This window comes from Pipra filicauda, unplaced genomic scaffold, assembly GCF_003945595.2.
Source record: "Pipra filicauda isolate LSUMZ 115617 unplaced genomic scaffold, ASM394559v2 scaffold197_size1571708_pilon, whole genome shotgun sequence".
Classification (NCBI taxonomy): Eukaryota; Metazoa; Chordata; class Aves; order Passeriformes; family Pipridae; genus Pipra; species Pipra filicauda.
Genome location: NW_024104306.1, coordinates 413,914 through 429,398, shown reverse-complemented (window position 1 = coordinate 429,398; position 15,485 = coordinate 413,914). Strand labels below are relative to the sequence as shown.

Here is a 15,485-nt window from a genome sequence, read left to right as displayed (position 1 = left end):
AAGTATCATTTGTGGAAAATACACCTACCGGAAATGTTGTGAAACGAGTCACCACTACAAGAAGGCATAGTAAAATTGGTAAAAAAGTTACTTAAGCTGCCAGTTATAAAACAGCTCCCTTCTACCTACAACTGTCTACACCAGAAATGTCATGTCAGGAAAGAAATCCCTAGGGAACGATACTTTATCATAAAGGACCAAAAGAAATGGCAGAGGAAGTGCTCATGAGGAAAGGGCTCCTTTCAGTTGTGCTTATCATATGCCTCTGCTATGAAAAAATCAAACCATTTGATTTTTGTAATTGGTCATGCTGAGCAGAGAGAGATGCACTTTTAGGAAGAAGGGGGAGAAGCATCCTGCATTCCCACGGTACCTGTGGGGTACGTGCTGATGGCATTTGAGGAGGAGGAACTGTCCAGATTATGCTCCATGGTTCTCTTCCCCACAAGTGGCTCTGTACCTGAAAAAGCCTTAAGAGAATGAAAAACCTCAAGTTAGGAAGAAGGTTAACAAAGCCATCCTAACACTCACTGTCACAACTTCCTAAAGTGCAAACGCTATTGTCTTTTTTAAATCATTATACGCCTTGTTATGCACAGGATCCCTGCATCAATCTTCTCTTGGGTCAATGTGTGCTCCCAAAAGCAAGTCAACCAGGACACTGAAACTAAAGTGATCTTTCTCATCACTAAATTTATATTCTGTTTTAAGTGTCACCATTTATATTTTTTCTTAATTCGGTGAGTGAGAATTAGAGTTTCACAGCCATTAATAAACTTTAATTCTACTCATGTGAGAAAAGAGGCTCCTATTAGTCTCATGGTTTTTTTAAAATAGGACAACAGAGGCTGAGAGAGACATTGATTAGATATCAGCTTTAGTTTTCAGATGACACTCATACCCTGACTTTTCAAGAAACTTGGCATTATTAAGTCCTTTGTGTGTAGGTCCGCAGAGCATCATGAGGTAGCACTTCTCAGAAGGTCAGTTGGTCCAGGGTTAGAAATGCAGCTGCACACTGCTGTCAGCATGGTACTTTAACATTTAAGGTATGTATCCCACTGATTTCACCGTACATCAATATTACAATTATGCATCCCACGAACTCCAGTTGCAAAAGTGAATGCTCAGCACTTTGCAAAGCTAATATCCACACTGTAAGCCAACCAAGCAGAAAATGAGGAGGACTCCAATGGTCAATGCTTGTAAAAATGCTCCTTTGAGTAATTCCCCTAACATCACACAGAAACACTTAGGATGGATATTGTTCTTTCCCTTCCTGAAGTCTGGTCTGTTTATTATATTCCTTTAAACAGTTGCAGAAAGATTGCCCAGAATTTCGTAGACATAAATGTATATCACTGTTACTCAGAGAAGATCTATTCTGCACAACTTAAAGGGAAAACTACCTATGGAAAATGGTTCTGTCTGAGTAATTTAAAGAAGTGATGAAACATATGGACAATATGTGAATAAAGGTTGCATGAGCAAACTTAATTGGAGTATTCTCTTACTTCTCCAGCTGTTTTCAAACCTTGGATGAGATAATTTCCCTTTCATTCTCCCTTTAATCCCCTCATCTCCCTGGGGTATTTAATAAGGGCAGAATGTGCTGACACCCACCCATGTCTTCCTCTAAGCTTACATATGATCAGCAGACAGCCACCTTGATCATGCCCTTACCTTCTAGTGTAACACCAGTGAAACACTGTCTTGGTGTGGACTCTCCCAGGTGTTGGGTCATGGATGAGGGCAGCTTGGTTCTCACAGTCATCACTGCTGTCTCCTTTTAATACTCATTCACCCTGCATGCCAGCTAACTGGGAAAAGCTTGACGCCCTGTCAGTTTGTTTACTTCATATTTGGAATATTTACTGATGTTGGAAGTCCTGCTTTTTTGAGGATAGCAAACATCAAACAGCAGTGGCCTTGAAAATGCATAAGATTTTCTTGTGTGTTAAGACCCACCTCTAAGGCAATGTAACTGAGATTCCTATTAATAAATCCTTTATGGTGTATTAGAGTGGAATGACACTGAATGAGTAATGTATATGTGAGGGAGATTTATTTTAGAACAATTTGGTTGCAACAGAAAGGAGATATGTGGCTATTTTGCTTCTTTTCTATAATAGTGTAAAAATGTCATGAAGCAAATATATAAGAAAGAAAGATAAAGAAAGAGTAAGAGAAGATAGTGGAGAGGAAGGATAGTACCACCTGTGGATCTGGAGAAAAGACTTGATTGTTGCAATTTTGATGTCCTTGATCAGAGTAATGGTTGGAGTCTTGATCTGTTGGGGGTGGGGGTCCATGAAACAGAGAGTTTGTCAGATTATATGCATTAAAAATAGCATGGGAACTTCTAGATCCCTCCCTGGGAATGAGATTCTTCACGTCTTGTGCAACACTATGGGGCACACACAGTCTTCTGATGGAGAGTTCCCTGAAAAAGAGTTGGAGGGTGCTTTGGGGTCCTTGGTGGTCCATAGACCCCTCTAAAGATACGACCACCAGATGCAGAAGTTAATAACAGTTTGAGTTCTTTGGATTGAAAATCAAGCCAGGCTTGATTTTTATTTAAAAGGAATCTAATTTTTAACCACAGTGCAGTGGTAACTTTTTAAAATAGATACAAATAAGTAACTTATAAGACACGCTGTTGTTCCGCATTTGTCAGATTCTGTGGCTTCAGTTAATCTGGGAGGAATGTATTCAAGAAAGCTGCTGTAAAATTCAGTACAGGAAGCAAGCAGAGTTCAATCTGTAAAGAAGTTATGAAGGCTTTACTGACCACTACACAAAATCTTTAAATGAAGGCTTTTGGGTTTGATTTTTAGGTTTTGGGCTTCTGTTGTTAAAGAAAGCTATGAAAACAAGCTGTCGTGGGTAAAACAAAATCCATGTTAATTAGAAATATTCATAAGTTTTCACAGTAGTAGTAAAAAATCCTCCAAAACTTGAACAGGACTATTTTTTTTCCTAAATCACAGCTGATCTCATTTTGTGAAAATGTTACAAATCTTGCACTTGGAGAAGTATCATGGCCTGAGAATTTCCAGATGTTTTCTTGGTCTTCATCAGTTACTTCCGAAATACAGAAATGACTTGTTTACTAGGTTGCAAAGCTCTTTTTGTCTGTGCTGTGTACATCTCTAGCATTTACTGACACAATACCAGCAGGCATTACAAAAATTGGACTCAAGGAATTGCAATAGGACAAAGAGATTGCAGGATTCTGGGGAATTTCAGCATTTCTTTTCTGAAGCAGACTGGCAGGTGATTTCTGGCCCCTGCTCTATCAAGACAAAAAGCATGGACACTGTTGATGCTCCACAGATTTGAGCTTTCCAGAACTCATGTGGCTCTATAGATTTATTACCTCTTGCTATCAATAGAGCATTGCTATTGAATTCCCACTTGGTTGAGCCACAGGGAACAATAAGTTTAGCCCCAGGAAGATTTTTCTAGGGCTTGCTTTTTGGGGTTGGTTTCTGGAGGAGTGCAAGGAATTGCCACCTGTCAAAGTCTGTGAGGGTGTGAAAAAGCCTGCTGAGAGGTGGAGCACAGCAGCTGTGTCAGGCCAGAGAGCACCACTGAAATGTGGCTGATTTGTATCTTGCTAGAACTGGAAGCCTTTTTAGGAAGAATTGTATTGCAGGGAATGGGATTACAACCAGGAAGGAAATTCTGAACAAATCTCTTCTGATGCAATGGAATCTTTAATGAACAGGGTAATTAGCACTTTAGGCTGACATTCAGTCAAAAAGTTTATTTTCACCTCAGTGGCCCCTAGAAAGAGGTACTGGAAGTGACCTAGAAGAATCAGGGATTTCCACTAAATCGTTACTTCTTGTGGCACTTTGAGAGGACACAGGTAAGCCTAAATTTTGCCTACTCTGCATTTGAGGTTTAGTACTACGCTCTGGTAGGGTTAAAGACTAGCAAAAAGGTTGAGCTATTTCTGCTGTAATGTTTTTTCTAAATATGCACAGAAGAAACTTGGATTTAAAAAACCCAATCCAGCTAAAAGGAAATGATGAACTATACCAAAAGATAAGTAATTGTTTCATCGACTTTAAAAAATGAGGAAGGTGGAGATTTGCCTGCTCTAGGAATCAGATTACCAAAGCAGTAAAATGAGGAATTAGGAACAGAATAGATAAGAGTTGAAGAGACTATTAAAAGATTACAGAGTCTAGAAACTGATATAATAGAACAATGACTACTCAACCTATATCTCACACTCCTAAAGCAAACTAGGAAAATGTGCAACAAACCTTTCATGGATGTATGAAGTATTAGGCTACTGGTTCTGAAAAAAATATTAATCTGATTGAAAACACTTTGCATTCCAAGAATAAAAATTCTAAATATAATCTTTAGGCTATGAATGAGAGAATTTTGGATACTTCAAGAAAACAAATGTACTCACAATGCCCAATGGACAAGAACAATAATTAGTCATTCATATATGTGTGTACACATGTTCATATTCACAAATAAATGTGTGCTTTTTTTTTTGAAGCCTTCAAAAAATAATTAATACTAAGCCTTAATTAAAAAAAAATCATTCTCTAAATTTTATTAGGAACTCTGCGACACATAATATTTTTCTTAAAGTCCAGGTTAAGGAGTCAAATGGTTGCATAAAATAAGAGCAGAAAGGGAAGAAAAAAGGACTCTAACCCTCTTGGATATAAGCAAAAAGTTGAAAGCATGAAAGGAATGCAGAGTAAAAGCTCAGAATGTCAAAATGATCCTCCTTAAATAAAAATATCTCATCACTTCAGTTCTAATATGATTATTTTTGCAGGGCTTGCCCTACTTTTTTTTTAAACTTTTAGGATTAGTGATAGTGCAATCTGTTCACCCCTAGAGCCATTTTGATGACATAAAATGCAAATGAGATTAAAGTGCTTTTGTGTGTGCCTCTCTGTGACCCACTGAGGGTTTGATAGAGTGGTAACTGTTTCGTTTCTGCTCTAGACCTGGCTTTACAGGTACTTGTTTCTCCTAAAGAGGAGGAACACAAAAAAAGAGGAGGTTGACCCATCTTTCTGACTGGAGGGCTTTAGGAAACATCACTGTCTTCTGGTACAGTATCTGTTGTCACACTGGCAGTAACCACAGACAATCTAAATCCACCACATTCTCTTTAGGTACTGACTAAAATATAGTTATTAAAGTAAAATTTTTGTGTTTTAGTCCTTCAGGATATGGCATTTATTTACCTGGTAAATGTTCTGCTTTTGTGCAGTTTTGGTATTTCCACCCTGTTTTTCCAAAGGGATTCAAGGGAGGATTTTGAGACATCCCTGATGACAAGCAGATCTGGGGCACCAGCACTGCAGGTCATGTCCATAGTCATGATTGTATCTTTTAGTGGCAATGCTATTCATAAGCAGTACAACATCAGCACAGAACATGGAGTCATAGAATATCCCAAGTTGGAAGGGACCCACAAGGATCATCAAAGCCCTACTGTTGGTCCTGCACAGGACAGCCCCAAGAATCAGACCATGTCTGGCACTTTTGGGAGGATCTTTTTTAAAAAAGAGTCTATTTTATTAGTGCTTATTAAAAAATAACCCAGTCTGAGATCCCAATTTGCAGAATGAATAAAACATTTATTGGCATAAATTAATGATACGTATTTGTTATTGATTTCTCTCTGATGTATCGAGTAGGGCTAGCCTGCTCATTCCTCCTAGCTAAAGAGCTCTGCATGTGTGGTTTTTTTGTTTTGTTTCATTTTGTTTTGTTTGGGTTGTTGTTTTTAAATTTTGTTTTGTTTGTTTGTTTGTTTCTTTGTTTGCTTTTGTGGGACATCACAATGGAATTACTGAAGTGAGGTAAAATAGCTTGCAAACGTATCTTCACAAAGCTATACCCCTAGACCTTGTGTGTCTCATCATTAAGTCCTTGTTTAGTGTCTCCATATTCCTTGGAATTGCTCAATTGCCATGACAATCATGCCTGATTAAGAACCACTCAAATGAAAACTTTCTGTCACATATTAACAATGGGATACGCTAAAAATATTTAAATGGTATTACCTAAAAACACTCTGCATGATAGAATTGGGCAAAAATGAATTCTTTGGTTGTTTGATGAATCGAAAAGTCTTGCTAAAAAAATAACCTGTAATAAAAAATATTTTATTGAATATTTTGAATATTTTTACTATTAAATATTTTTATTGAATATACTGAATATTTTTCTATTTCTGCAATAAAAATAGAATTGGAAATTTCAGCATGAATAAAAATTTTGAATATAGTAAACCTGAATATTTCTTAAAAACACATGAAATGAATAACTTTTCAGAGGTTACCCTTCCCCTCCTATGAACATTCTGACAAATGAACCCAAACTTCAGAAAATAAAATTGCCACCAGATCTGCCTTTTTAATTTTCATAAATATTTCTCCAGATATTTCAGCCGTAGTTCCTGTTGCAAAAAAAGTCTATTTTTGATCATCAGATTGTGTTTCCCCAACATGAAATGCACAGAAGTTCATCTTTATTTACAGGCCAGGTAAAGTTCAGGACTTATGATGGAGCATGTCTTGTGGAACTGGTCCTGAGTTCCCATTTCTTTGTGCAATGCAAAAATATCTACCAGGATTGGAGACTTTCCAAACAGTTCTAACTATTATAGTAAAGCCTTACCTATAAAAGGTAGAAGAAGGCCAGGAATAATTAAAGACTTTAAGAAAGAAGAGAAGGAAATCTTAAAATCAATTGAAATGTTAAGGAATCCTGCAAATATGAAATCTGCTTAACTGCATGGAGCTCATTTCATCTGATATACTGGTGAGGTGAAATGCACACTGCTTACAGAAAGCCCTGTTACTTTACTTGCTACTGCACTGGGGAGGGGGCAAGGAGTGGGTGCAGAGAGCTCTTAAATAGAGTATCTTAATGGATCAGGCTTTAATTGCTAAGCCCCTGGGCTAAAACATCGTTTTTGAAGCTGACACCTCCGGATGCTGAATAAGCAAAGCTTTCCAGCAGGCCTGCATTGCAGCACAAAGCCTGGAAATGTATTAGAATCTCTACAGAGTTTCTATAAGACATTCTTCTGGGAATATACAGATCTTGAATCCCCTCCCCAGAGGGTCTCTTCATTACAGGCTGTACCAGTAACAGACATCTTAGATGCTGAAAATCATCAGATTACCCTCCCTGTCTCTGTGGTGAATGACTGCTTAAGTTCTAGCCATGTACTTTCTGTCCAAAAATGTACTTAATCCTTAACCCCCTTTCCTTAACTCAGGAAAATATTTTAGGCTTGTTACTCAACAAGACAGCTTAGTGCTTCCTTCACTTTAATGCATTGTTTTTATTAATAATCTGCATGTGAATTGCATGCTAAGAAGAGAGTGAGGCTTCAACATCTGCTTAGGGTTGGTCATGTCTGCAGCCCTAACCTGAGCTCATTGAAGAGAATGGATATGCCCTGGTTTGTTGGAAAAGGTGTAGAGCTGTGATGTTGTACCACTTGTGGAGCTGACCTAGTAAACCACCGTATGGGCCTATGGGCTCACGTCCCAACTCATATCCCCCACTCTACAGGACAAGGGCACTGGAGCTGTGCTAGACACAACTCACTTGGGTTTGGTAATATCAGCTGAAGTTGGGTGAAATTCTAATTACAGCCTGTTCCCCAAGCATGGTTGATGTTATTTTCCATAGCCTCCTGCTCCCACTCTCCCTCCCCTGCCTGCTGAGCTCAGTATGGGCCTTCCACAGACAGCGCCAAGCTGAGAGAGAGGGACTCACCTGAATATCTCATCTAAATCTACTCTCAATTTGAAGCCATTCCCCCTTGTCTTGTCATGACAGGACTCTGTAAATAGTCTCTCTCCATGTTTCTTGTTGGCTCCCTTCAGATATGGAAGGCCACAATTAGGTCACCCCAAAGCCTTCTCTTTTCCAGCTGAACAACCCCAACTGTTTCAGCTTTTCCTCATAAAAAGGTGCTTCAACCCTCTGATCATCTTTGTGTCCCTTCCCTGGACTCACTCCAACAAGTCCACGTCCTTCCTGTGCTAGGGATCCCAGTCCCCAGTTCCAAAGGAAGGAAGGTCTCACTGACAGGTGTGTTCTCACATTTAATAACCTAAAAATCGCACTGTACCTAATTTAGCCAAAAGAGGGATTTAGGGGACAGGATTGCTCACCATTTAATAGGTTAGGAAGTAAAGGGAAAGTGTTGGAAAAACAAGGGCAACGACAGAACCAAGAGAAGGATGGAGATGAGGTGTTTCTCTGGCAGTGCACTGAAGAGATGAAGCCCTGGGGACATGAAGCAAGTCCCAAGTGGCTGCAGCAGAGAAAAAGGGCTAAGAGATTTTGAAACAGTTTGATCCCTTTCTGGGAGAAGCTGTACAGCTTAGCAAACACAGGGTGAGCAGGTGTCCTATAACCATTTTAAAGGAAAAAGCAACACTACCTCCCCATGGCTGTCCACTCTTACATTTTAATACAATATAATACACTGAAAAGCATCCAGTTATAGCATAGGGGTTCCACCTCTCCAAACATGCTTGTTGTTTTTTTTTCTAATTCCTAATTAATTTTATTAGATGTTACAGCCTTATCAAAATGCAAATCAAAGAATGAAGCCAGGCTTTACTGCTCCTCCAGTGAATTCTTACTGTAAATAATTTCTTCATTGATAATTAATTTTCAGTAGCCATTCTTTGGCATCATGGCATTACTAATTAAAAAAATGCAAATGCTAATACTGGTATGTTATTCTGTACTACTTAAACATTAAGACAATTTTTTTTCTGTGAAAACACTACAGCACTAAACCCTATATGGATGTTGTAATGGTAAATATAAAAGATAGACAAGAAAGGATACAGACTGGTTTTGCCCATAGTTATATTAAAACTTCACAATAAATCTTGAAAAGTAAGCCCAAACTCCTGTGAATGTAATACACTGACTTTGCAAGTGATTTAATTTGGGATAAATTCTGCCCTGCTGTAGAGCACTACTGAAAAGAGACTTGGTAAGAGCACAGGAAGGAACTGGAACAGTTTCTCTGAAACACTCATCAGGCAAGAATGAGGAGCAAGGGCTTCAAGCCACTGGTAGAGGTATCAAAACTAATAATTTCTTATTCTCATCTTAGAAAAAACCAACAACACTTCAACATCTCATCAAAAACCAACCTGGATATTTTCAAAATATTCTAGCTTTAGCCAGTGTCTTAACTTCTCTTCTCATGCTTTTCTTTCTGTTTTGTTACACAAAACAAAATAAAATACTCTTCTAGGAAGAAGGCAAATCTGCTGTCAGCACTGACACTTATTTATTTTAAATTTTGACAGACTTGATGCAAGTGGGCCCAATACATCACAAAGTTATCCGACATCATTTCTTCAAAGGCCTATTAAGGTGATATAGCTCAAAATAATTATACATTTAGGAATATGCTGAATCTAACTTTGCCAAACATCACAATCAAATAGAGAACCATAACAGACTCTTTAATACAGCAATAAACCCAATCCCCAGAGAGAGGGATCCAGAAGTTCTTTCCTTCTTTCAGTCTTAATGAGTGAGACAGAAGTTGTGATTTTCCTGTTTTTGGTCATTGTTAGGTGCTTTGCAAAAATCCCATCTCCTTCTATACAGGAAAACTGTGTCTCAAAATTATTTATTTAGTGTCAGCACCTCAGGTTATAGAAAAGGCATTGTACAAGGTTTATGTTCAGAAGACCAGAAACTGAGACCTTCATGTGAGAAAACTCAGGCTATAACAAATAACTGTGTTTGTGAACACCAGATGCCGTGGACTAAAAAATACTGTGGGTTCATTGGTGTAATAACTAATTTGGGTACCTGAGCTGCAAGGTCCTGTTCCTTGCTCTCACACTGGTGTCCTTCCTGGGCTTAAAGAGACTTTAATCTCAAAGAGGTTGTCTCTATGATGTACCTTTATTTTTACATCTGTGCTGTAACGTGGCTATGACGGCTGCCTTTGTAAAGCATTTTGACATCTAATGGTACAGAAAGAGGTGACTTGGTTGGGCTTACCAGTTATTAATGCTGTTCTGTACCTTCAAGATGCAACTGTGGAGCACAGAAATAACAGAGGAAGCTTCTGGTCCTTTTGGGCAAGAATGGAAGAACGCAGTCCACAGCAGTTGCTCTCTATAACAGAATTAAAGACTCAAGCACAGAGTGTTTATCTTGTTCCCATTACTATCAATACAGCAGCAATGTGGAAATAATACTTGTATTTTTATCTCCAGATAATGCCTTGAACGTTTGCTCCAGCCTTTCATTGGAGGCAGAATGCATCAGGGACTTCATTGCCAGCCCTGTTTTTTCTTAAGAAGCATTAAGGGGAGGTGATGAGGAGCAGAGAGGTTTCTGATGGGCCACTGGGGAAAGGAGTTACTGAGTGAAAATGTCAAGGTAGAAATTCTTGGCACAGTAATCAAGACAGGCTCTCAGGACTTTTTAAAATATGTCTTTAAATCTACTTACAGTCTGGCTGAAACCAGATTTACAGTCTATTTTTGCAGCTGCCAGTCTCCACTTAGGAGAGCTTTAGCGCTGGATATGGATAGTGTACTTCAAAAGGTAGACAGAAATCTTTGAAGTGCACACAGATAGACTGATGTGGAGGGTTACTCGAAAGTATAGGTTTCCTCTGTCAACAAAGGTATTTAGAAATGTTAGGATCCCAAAGGTGTGCAGGATTGCATCTGTCTAGGTGGACAAAGCCTAGATTTTACAATCAAATGGGTTTATGTATTAGAAATTTCATTTTTATAGTTGCCTTGTTTTGTATGTGTATAGGTAAGGGACAGAAGCCACATATTTATATTGGGATATTTTTCCATGTAAAACTTTGTTAACAATATCCTTGAACTTATGGGAACACACTTGGAAAATATCTGTAAGGACCAACTCCTGAATCAGCATAAATCAGTTGTGGTCAGTAAAGAGCCTTGTTTAAACTGAGATTTTAAAAATGGGCAAAATCTGGCATTCCATTACCTTCTTTGGAATAACTTTTTAGAATGTTTGTAGCATTTATCAAAGTCTGCACATTGAACCTAAAATTCTCAATGAAGTAGATTACTTTGTAAAATATTTATGTAAGATGATCCATCTGAAAAGGAAAAAAAATCCTATTCATACTATCAATTGACAAAACCCACTTCCTTCATTTATAGAGTGGTGGGTTTTTTCACGTAGGTCAAATAACTATCACAAAAATGAATTCAGGTACAAGCAAATCCCCTTGCCTATAACAATTACAGGTAAAATTTAATTTCAGGTGAGTTTACCTAGAGATGTGTGGAGAGTTAGTAGAAGGCAGCTAACTGAATACATTAGAACACTGTTGATACTGTAGAACATTTCTACACTCTTGGCTATTTTACTTCTACTAAAAATGAGAATTTGAAATAAAAAGGGAATAGCTACAGTATAAGTACAAAAGAGCATTTAAAAAAGTACATTTTCAGTTGCATTTTTCATTTTTTGCCATAACTGTAGCACAATGTTTAATATATGAGTTTGAAAAAAAAAGGCAAGAAAATTTCTTTTTTAAATTAAGACAGAAAAAAAATCTATGCTCAAACCTAGCAGAATTTTTCCTGATGACAGTAACCGATTCTGTTAACATGCACAAAATAAATGCAAGAAAAAACAACTCTAGAGAATGAATTTTCCACATATAGTTCCACTGTTTCTCTTGGTTGGAGTACCACTGGTGCACTGCCTGCCTAAGCAAAGAGTTTAGGATTATTAATGACTTTCAGAGGTATTACTTGCAGACTGCTTAAATCTCCCATATCTCATATTAGTGCCTTACATGTTGGGTTATGGCATATTCTGGGATCTTTCTTTCCGTTTATTGTAGGCCTGCAGAAGGTTTATTGAAAAGAGGTGTAATTTGGACAAACAGGTTTTGAAATTATTTCACCCTCCTTAGGTGCAATATGGTATTTTATTAGGTGATTTACTAAGAATCTACATATATAAACAGTTTAAATTTTGTTTTGGTGTAAGCCTGCTGTTAACTGTCCTACTGACCTACAGCTACAGTGAAAATTTTTTACTGTGAGAATGCCACATTTACTCATAACCAGCAGTTCATAAAAACAATATTTGAGTAAGTGTGCCTATAATGCTAGAAAAGAGGCTTTTTACTTTTACTCCAAAATGTGGCATTCAAAAGGAAAAACACTTTGACCCTTAAAATTATCTCACATGTTGTTAAAGGAAGCATTACTAGTAGTCTTCTGGCTTTATTCCCTGGATTAAGAAAAGGTAGATAAGTTACTTATGTAGAAAATAAACTTGTGGATTCTCCATTATTTGCTAAAATCTACGATAAATGAACTTTGAATAACACTGGCTGGTGTTGAGCCTGTAGTATTGACATGATTTTAGAAAGGAAGCAAACATATTGGAGGTGTTTTTTTTTTCTTACAGCCAACCACTTTTTGCTTCCCACATAACAAGACAAGAGAAAAAGAAGTGTAAGGAAACTCATACACCCGGAGCTAGATCAACCAAACCAGGAGGACAGTTCTGCACCAGTTTGCTGGGCCAAAGCTGACCTTAAAACTGGAGTGGCTGGCACTGCTGGGCATCTGCCCCGTTTGAGGAATCTTCGAGCAGTTGCCGCAGCAGTTTGTCCTCCTCCTTCCCCTGCCATCAGCACAGGGGCCAGTGGCCAGAGCCACTTTACTCCTGGCTGCTCTCCAGCTGCTAGACCAGCTGGCCCCTTGAGGCTGCTGGCAATCAGTGAAAATCAAATCATCCCTGTGCTGTGAACTGGGGCTGGAGTGAACTGATGCTGGGAAAGCACAGAGTTGGTATATTGTTCCTTCTTGGCCAGGGACATAGATCAGCATTTTCAGACAACTGCTTTCTGCCTCAAGAGGTGCTTCAGTCTTCTTTAGTGCTTTAGAAACTTCACATTTAGAAACACATGTTTAGTCTTATTAGAATGAAACTGGAGAGATTAAAAGCTTGTAAGAGAAATCAGGTCAAAGTTTCATGTAGTTTGATTCCAGTAAAATTATTCTGAATCAAAATTTAATCTAAGGAGAAAAAAAGACAGCAATGTTTATGTGGCAGGATGAAACGCTTTCTGGAATAAGTTTTGTAGTGGGAAACAGAGGAGAATGTGGCCATGCATAGGCATCTCCTTGTTCTAGTGCTGGTCAAGTTTGGTTTTTTTTTCACACAAACAACAATAGAGTAGATATGTGTCCTAGTGTCAGGCCATATATACAGGACTTTGACATAAAGCCAATTCTGATCTGACTTTCACTTACCTGGAAAGTCTATCAGAGATCCAGTGCAGTGGCAGAGCTGATCACAACATGCTTAATAGGCAGAAATTCCAGCCCTGCCTCCCTGTCTCCCAGAGCGCTTGACAGATGAGAGAGTACTCGATTCCTTTTGCCTCTTGTGTGGCTTTTTTCCCCCTGCCATACCTAAAGAATAGGGAAAGAGAAAAACAGTGTTTTGTATCAGTCTTCTAGCATCATCCATTCCTGTTACACTGAGACCCTCTGCTGACTCTGCTCTGTGGCATCTTTTGTTGGTTCCCTGCCCTATCTACGTAAATCTAAGTCAACGTTTCCAGAGAAAATGCTTAATAACTTCAAAGAGTTATTGCTTCTGGCTTTGTCTGTGCACAGTACAGCAGAGTGAATAATAAAGAACAGACACAGAATGACCCAACCCCAGTATTTGTATCAATGACTATAAAGCCATGCTTGTCCAAAAAAATGCAGTTTCTTTGGCAAACATGCTGATGTTAGTAATACATGTGAATATTAAAATCCCCAGAGAGACAGGGCACTTTCTAAGGAACAGTTTTCCACATCAGGTTTTCAGGTGGTGAGAACCTGGTGCTTTGCCTCATGAATGATCTGAAAGTACAAATTCACTGTGAATTGATTTAGTGGTCTATCAGCAAATAAAACCAGAGCAACACCAGTTTCACTGCACCTCCACAATTTGTTTCACTTCTTTCCATCTGTTGAGCTTCCCATGCATTGCTTCCCTGGCCCTTGCTGCTATGAGACTTATCTTTAGCTTCCCCAATTCTTCCTCTCTAGTTGAAGGTTTCCCAGCTGAGGCAAGCAGGTATTCCACACATGATGATTCCACACATTCCACATGTATTTTTGAGGATTGATTGGTGTGATAAAGTATTGCAATTTGAAACAGTCATTTCTTTCTAACTGGTGAAGTTCAGAGGGAATCACAGGCACTTCCCATCTGCTTGCATTCCTCCAGAAACAGGCTGTCTTTACGAGACTGGTTAGATTTCTATAGAAGGGATAACAGTAAGGCCCTACAACCGAGATGCCCTGCACAGAAGCAGTAGCACATGCCCCTGGGATTTCCCAAATGGGGAATTCTTGTTAAGATAATAACAACACAGTCCTGTGTATCTTGCCTAGACAGATCTAATGCCTGGGCATGCTGACTTCTGCTGAGTGCCTCAGTGAGCGAGAGGGGTCCTCTGCAATGCGTGTAAGTACCTGAAGGGAGAGTGTCAGGGCATGGACCAGGCTCTGCTCAGTGGTGCCAAGCGATAGGACAAGAGGCAATGGGCAGAAACTGATGCACAGGAAGTTCCACCTGAACATGGGGAAGAACTTTTTTACTGTGCAGGTGACCACACACCAGAACAGGTTGCCCAGAGAGGGTGTGGAGTCTCCCTCACTGGAGATATTCCAGAACCATCTGGTCACAACCCTGTGCAACGTGCTCTGGGATGACCCTGCTTGAGCAGGGAGGTTGGACCACTGTGGGCCCTTCCAACCTGGTCCAACCTGTGATTCCATGGTTCTGTGATTTTGTGATCATCAGAGCAGGTCACTGGGACATCTATACTTTGTGCACAGACTCTATGTTTTCAATTGTATCCTGAGTTTGAAAAAACAAAGGGCTTGATTCTCTCCTCCAAAAGCTCCCATTACACACATGATAGCTCAGTGACCTTTCCCAAGGTTTCCCCAGTTTCTTCTCCATCCACTGACAGCTAAATTCCCAAATGTTTTCTATTTATCTGCTATCCTCCAATACTGTCCATGCTGTTGTAGCAACCAGTGCCACCTCTTCTGATCTGAGCCACAAGGCTCTCATTCTAACCATTTGCTGCTGATTTAGAAGTTGGCCTTTGTGCAAGCACTGATGATAGCTTTGCCACTTGCATCATGTTTTATGCATAGTACAACTGTCACAATGTACCTCGTTGCAATGAAGCAAATGTCATTGCCACAGAATTCAGCCTTTTTTTAATCCCTTTCAGAGACTGCTGCTCCTGTTAATATGCTTATTATAAATGGAATTAAAACACTCAGAGCTGAAACGGGGCCTTGGTAGTTCTGCAGAAATGGGGAAGTTCTCCCTGTCTCAGCATTTAGACAGAGACCAAGTAGAAATACTGTATTTGGATGGGAATCCTAATCAGTTGC

The 15,485-nt window shown here is 39.1% G+C and overlaps 1 long non-coding RNA gene across 1 annotated transcript; it reads right to left on the bottom strand.

Annotated features, from left to right (window-relative positions):
* Window positions 1–390: 390 nt before the first annotated feature.
* LOC120323107 lies at window positions 391–13,410 on the bottom strand. The gene is made up of 3 exons (XR_005563267.1): window positions 13,326–13,410; window positions 10,057–10,173; window positions 391–470 (listed from the first exon to the last, which is right to left on the bottom strand). It is a non-coding gene; the product is annotated as an uncharacterized LOC120323107 (long non-coding RNA).
* Window positions 13,411–15,485: the final 2,075 nt, after the last annotated feature.